At 42.8% G+C, this 6441-nt stretch overlaps 1 pseudogene; it reads right to left on the bottom strand.

Moving 5' to 3' along the window:
- Positions 1–4794: 4794 nt before the first annotated feature.
- Positions 4795–5973, bottom strand: LOC129053253 (actin, cytoplasmic 1-like; annotated as a pseudogene).
- Between the last annotated feature and the right edge of the window lie 468 nt (positions 5974–6441).

Raw genomic sequence — 6441 nt, forward strand, 5'->3', positions numbered from 1 at the left:
AAAAAAAAAAAAAAAACCAGGACAAATATGATCAAACAGACAACTCACCTCAAGAGAAATGAGTTTTTAAGTTCCTTTTTCCTTCTGGCCCCATGACCTCTGATCAAGGAAAGTTCAGAATGAATGCTCCCTATAGTCTCAAAGAAGTATAAAATATTGCATCCATAGAAAGTAACAAAATTTAGGAAGATAATAGGAAAATTCAGAGACCAGGAAAGACAGCTTGAAATTCTCTTAAAATGTGTAACTCTCAAAATTGGAAGACAGAACTTAAAAAATATTTCAAAACCACAGACAATTAAAGAAAAACACATAAGAAATGTGGTTAGCTCTCTGGCAGATGAGTCCCTGAGTTGCAGTAGTGAAATAGCATTTGACATGTAAAAACCAAGGGAGGCAGTTATGAAAGCCCTTGGAATGACAGCTCAATCCCAGGCCTAGAGAGATGTTGGTTGGGTGGGAACAGGAAAAAGGAAGGCATCCAGCAGTGACTTTTCAGATGGGAGGTTAGAAATGAGGGAAGATGTTAAGGATGTGATAAAAGGAGACAATTTAATTTTAAATAGAAAGAGAAAAGAAAAGGCAATAGAAACTCTATGAAAATAGAAACCTAAAGAAAAAATTTGTATACACCCATAGAATACCAAGACATATATGTGAATTGACAGTGCTAATATACTTCCTGCAAGAGGAAAGTCACAAGATTCTATTGTATTTGATCAACAAAATATATATCTAACTATTTATACTCTACAGTTACTTGCAACTTCAATGATAAGTAAGAAAGAAACTAAAATCAAGATATTCCTATCATTGGCTGAGGGTGGAGAAAACGTGGGAGTCTAAGAAACTCAGTCTTCCTCTGTGGTACCTGGTTGTTAACGGGTTGTTCAGGGGACTAGGGTGAGGTGTACATGGTAGCAGCTCCTTCTGTGTAACTCTTGCCTCACCTCTGTATTTTTCAGTCATGTGCATATATTTTTATTTTCAAAATAAAATATATGAGAAATAATATGTGGTGTCAGAGACTCAAGGAAGAGTCTCCGTTCCAGCTGTACTGGTTCCAAGTCTAATTAAACACCACAGATTCCAGCAGAAAATCCTGTTTCTACCCACACTTCCACTCCCTGAAACAAGACCCAAGTAATCACCAGATGCAGCTCAAAAACTCAAGATCTGGCCAAAGCAGATCCACATGTAGGCATCACCAAGGGTATCAGTAGACACAACCACAGAGGTGTCTGCAGTATGCATCATGAAGTGCAGCCCCTAAGTGTAGACCAACTTCCCATTCTGGAAGGAAATTTCCTTAGAGGATGCCAGTGCTAGTGGCATCAGCCACCACTCAGGTACAGCCATAGAGTGGTCCAGCATGTTACTGTAAGCAGCCAGAGGGCAGAGGAAAGGAGCAGGAAAGATGAGAGGGAGAGTGGCAACCTCATGTTTGGACCCCTGCTGGTATATCTCACTACGTTGCAGTGGCCTGGGAGACACAAAGAACACCATATTTTGGTGGGAAGAGGCTCTCTCAGGTCAGAGCAGTAAGGCTTGGGAAGAAACTGAAGCCAAGCTGAGGAATATGGTTTCCTGTTTCAATTTGGCTACCTGTGGCTGTGGGTCCCATGATATCACAAATGGCAATGCCTTTTCCATTTTCTCTGTGGCTGCAAAGACTTGGGTCAGGCTCTGATTGACCTGGCACTCTTGAGGCACTTAAAGCCTATTACTTGAAACTGTTAATACGTTAACACTTTATTTACAATGACTTCAATGAAGTATTGTTCTCCAGTGTTGAAAATGGGAAAATGATTAACAAGAGCTTGATAGTTATGCAAATAAAGGATGGTTGATCCTAAAGAACAATTAGGCAGCACTTGATAATAAAGATTTCATATTTAATGAATGTGCACTGTGTCTCAATGGTACTCTTAGGCTTTTGATAACAACCCCCACTTAATCTCTGCGACAATCCCCGTGGCAGGTCCTGGCACCATCCCTATTTTAGAAGTGAGAAGTCACATGAACCCGACCAGGGTCACAAACCTCGGCTGTGGAGGATCTAAATATAAGCAGGTAAAAGAGGTGCCAAGAAATATGATAATATCCAAATGGTATGTGGAAAGGAGGAGAAAAAGTGCAGATGGTGTGAAGGCCAGACAAGACATAGGCCAGCCTCAAATGTAGACCAGATCGACAGCTGGCCAGCCTGCACTTTTCTTATCTTAAAGGATCCTCCTCATCAAAGGAAGATCACAGAGTGCAGGGAGTGTGCTCAAAGAAGCACTGATATGTAGCAGAAACATGATAAAAGAGAAACAAACAAAATGCTAAAAATAAACACACCAGAAGTACGCTGGGTTTGTCTTTAGGTGACAAGCCTGCAAGTGTCTTTTCCTAAGTATGTTTTCCCCATTCTCCAAAATAGACATAAATTCAGGTGATGAGTCAGGCTGCAGGAGTAAGCGTAGGGTCAGAGGAAACTTCTCCTCAAACCTGGCCCCAGACCTTGGCTCCTGGCTGGTGGCTTCCCCTTCGCTGGGGTCTGTCCTTGTCCCAGAGACAGGGCTAGTCATCCCTACAGCCATTCCATGCCCTAGTCCCCAATAAAGAGTAGAGGGGAACTGAACAGGAGAAATGGTCTCATGGCCCATGGGATGAGAGTACCTGGCAGTCCGTGGCATTCAAATTGTCTTGTCTCCAGAAAAGTCCAAGCCCAAGTCATTGAGTGCTTTCTTGGGACTGTGGAGGCCCATTTTATTCATGGCCCTCTAAAAGAGATCAGATGGAAGAAGAAGTTTTGTGGGACTCTGAGGCCCAGCCTTCTTTCCAGAAGGTAAAGCAGGCCTGCTGGCTGGAAAATGCTGTCACCACAGGGCGAAACCAATATTATTTGTTTATCTCTTGTCCTGTCTTTGGTCCAAAACAAAAACTGATAACTACTAACTGTGGAAAAGAGAGTTTCTGGGGTGCCAGTTGAGTTGGTCTACCCTGTGTAAGAAACCCATGGGGAGCCATGGGCAGCCCCTGAGGAGAAAAGTCTCCTTATTGCCCTCATGTATTTATGCCCCGAGTGCATAAATGCTCAACAGCATTCCACATGTTGCTCAGGGAGATAACTCTCCCTTGAAGCAGTGGAGTATATCCAAACATCTTGGCTCCTTCTGAAACCAGCTCCCACCCATTTCAGTCCTGATAAGTTACAGATCTTAAGTAAGTTTGACACACAGTTTTGCTTAAGGAAATGCACAGAAACTGCCAGTGCCAAACATCTTATTGAATGGCTCAGGATTTCTCCTTCACTGATTAATCCTTTTCCTCATCCCTTCCTCCCCCTCCCAGCTGCCCTGAGAACAAAAACTTGTAAACCAATAAATTGGGTGAAATCCAGGAGCAATGGGCCTTGAGCAAGCTTTCAATGTGCTGGTCTCCTGGACACACATTTTAAATGTTTATTGTGTCTCTTTCTAATTCCTTTTTCTCCTCCAGACTCAGGGTACCCACTGGGTGTTGGGCTGGTTTCCCAAACACAAACCTGTGACATTCCAAATCTTGGTGCTTGTATTGTCTCTCAAATCAACTCAATAAGCCCTCCTCTGGTGACACAAAAGCCTTTTCTCTAGCCAAAGAACTGACCCTACCATACAGTGACCTTGAAATGCAGACAGGCAGCCACAACACTGCTTGGGCCTGTCCTGAGCCTCAGATACCTGGTTTCAATTCATTTACATTCAAGATAATCATTGATAGGTAAGTTCTTACTACTGTTATCTTGTTAGTTGTTTCTGATTGAGTCATACATCATTTTTTCCTTTCTTCCTCCCATGTCTGCTTTTAAATATTTAGCATTTAATTATTTTCAGTAGTGGTAAGCTTTGACTGCTTTGTTTTTATTGTTAGTGTTGCTGCTATAGCTTTTGATGGTCATCAAAGGCTCAGAGAAAACATCTTAGTTAATAATCAACTAGCTTAAGCTGAAAACATTTGTCACATAAAAACTCTAGACATTTACCCTCTGTTCCAATTACATTTTTGACATCACAATTTATATCTTTTAATACTGTGTATTCCTTAAAAGCCTATTATTGACAAGTCTTTTGCCGAATGATTTCAAGTTCCTCTATTTTTTTGTTTATTTTCCCTTAGTGCTTTTAGAATTTTCTTTATTTCTCAGACTTTGAGAGCTTGATTCTTTTTTTTTTGGCAACACTTTTATTTTTCCTTACACAATGATGTGTTGCTGAGGCCTAATGTTCTCACATAACCGTTGAAAACAAAAATTTGTTGTCATCTCTTTAAAGAATCGAGAATTTCATACAAAAACCCTTACATAAATTAAAAGGATGAATACATTTACAGGTGTAAATGCAAACTGCTTCCAACTCAAGGCAAGTGACAGCCCATGGTGTTCTGGGAGAAAACATCAGCTAAGAAAGGAAACGATCCTATGGCTTGGACTTTCCAACCCTGACAGACAGGCAGGTTGGAAGCAACTGTTTCAGGAGCCCTTGCCAGCCTCTAGAGAAATCCCAGAACACTCAGTCCTGACACATTAATACCCTGCACAGATAAGAGACTACTGGCCACGCAGACTCACCAAGCCACAGACTTGTCTTCCACAAGCACGTTCTTACCTCAGCAGTCATGAAGTGACCAAGCCACATGCACTAAAGTTTGAACTCAAAGATATGTACACAGTATTAAACAAATACCAAGGGGAACAGTTGACTTGAATACAAGGTCAAAACCGGCAACAAGTTCTACAATCCAGTGCTGATACCAGATAAAAACTTCAAGGACAATTTCTTTTCAAATGCTTATTCCAGTTTCATGAGGCTAGCATGAGGTGTATGCATTTGCCAAGGGCAAATTTATACTTCTGTATTAACCCATGCAGCAAATTCTACACATCTGCTCAGTTCATTTAGAAGCATTTGTGGTGGACGATGGAGGGGCCTGAATCGTCATACTCCTGCTTGCTAATACTCATCTGCTGGAAGGTGGACAGTGAGGCCAGGATGGAGCCGCCAATCCACACTGAGTACTTGTTCTCTGGGGGTGCAATGATCTTAATCTTCATGATGCTAGGAGCCAGGGCAGTGAACGCCATCTGCACCTTGTCAGCAATGCCTGGGTACATGTTGGTGCCGCCGGATAGTACCGTGTTGGTGTACAGGTCTTTGCAGATGTCCACGTCACACTTCACGATGGAGTTGAAGGTGGTCTAGTGGTTGCCGCAAGATTCCATACCCAGGAAGGAAGGTTGTAACAGCACCTCTGGACACCAGAACCGCTCATTGCCAATGGTGATGATCTGGCCAGCGAGCAGTTTGTAGCTCTTCTCCAGAGAAGTGGAGGATGTGGCAGTGGCCATCTCCTGCTTGAAGTCCAGGTAGACCTAGCACAGCTTCTCCTTGATGTCGCACATGATTTCCCGCTCAGCTGCGATGGTGAAGCTGTAGCCTCGCTCATTGAGGATCTTCATGAGTTACTCAGTCAAGTCCCAACCAGCCAGCTCCAGAAGTAGGATGGCATGGGGAAGGGAGTAGCCCTCCTAGATGGTCACTGTGTGGGTGACCCTGTCTCCGGTGTCCATGGAAAAGCCAGTGCTGTGCCCAAAGGCATAGAGGGACAGCACATCCCTGATGGCCACATACATGGCTGGGTTGTTGAAGGTCTCAAACATAATCTGAGTCATGTTCTCTCTGTTGGCCTTGGGGTTCAGGGGTTCCTTGGTCAGCAGCACTGGCTGCTTCTCTGGGGCCCCATGCAGCTCATTGTAGAAATGGTGCCAGATCTTCCCCATGTTGTCCCAATTGGTGATGATGCCATTTTCGATGGGGTACTCTAGGGTCAGGATGCTGTGCTTGCTGTGGGCTTCATTCTCACATAGATGTCCTTCTGACCCATGTCCACCATCACTCCCTGGTGTTGGGGGTGCCCCACAATGGAGGGAAACATGGCTCGGAGACCGTCGTCCCCAGCAAAGCCAGCTTTGCACACACCAGAGCCATTGTCAATGACCAGTATGGCTATATCTTTTTCTATTGCGATGGGCGGAGGAGTGGGATAGTAGAGTGGTAGAAGAACAAGGTGAGTGAGCTTGCAGTGGTGACTGAGAGTGAGTGCTTGATTCTTGTTTGTTGTGGGGTAGTTTTATGGCGTATTAATCTTTTTTGCAGTCTCTGATCTTTCTGAACCTATATATTTATATCTCTCAAATTTTTGAAAGTTGTTATTATTCATTTGAATATGCTGTATATACCTTCCATTTGCTGAACTCTTTCATGAATATTGCTAAATATTAGATTTGCTTATTCAAGAGAATTTTGTATATCTGGTAAATGTCGTTCATTCTTTTTTATTGTTTTTCTGTTTTGTTCTTTGTTCATTTCTTAATAACCTATTTTAATTTTCATTTCTTTTCTTTTTTATGTTACTTTT

The sequence above is a fragment of the Pongo abelii genome, chromosome Y (genome assembly GCF_028885655.2).
Source record: "Pongo abelii isolate AG06213 chromosome Y, NHGRI_mPonAbe1-v2.0_pri, whole genome shotgun sequence".
Lineage (NCBI taxonomy): Eukaryota > Metazoa > Chordata > Mammalia > Primates > Hominidae > Pongo > Pongo abelii.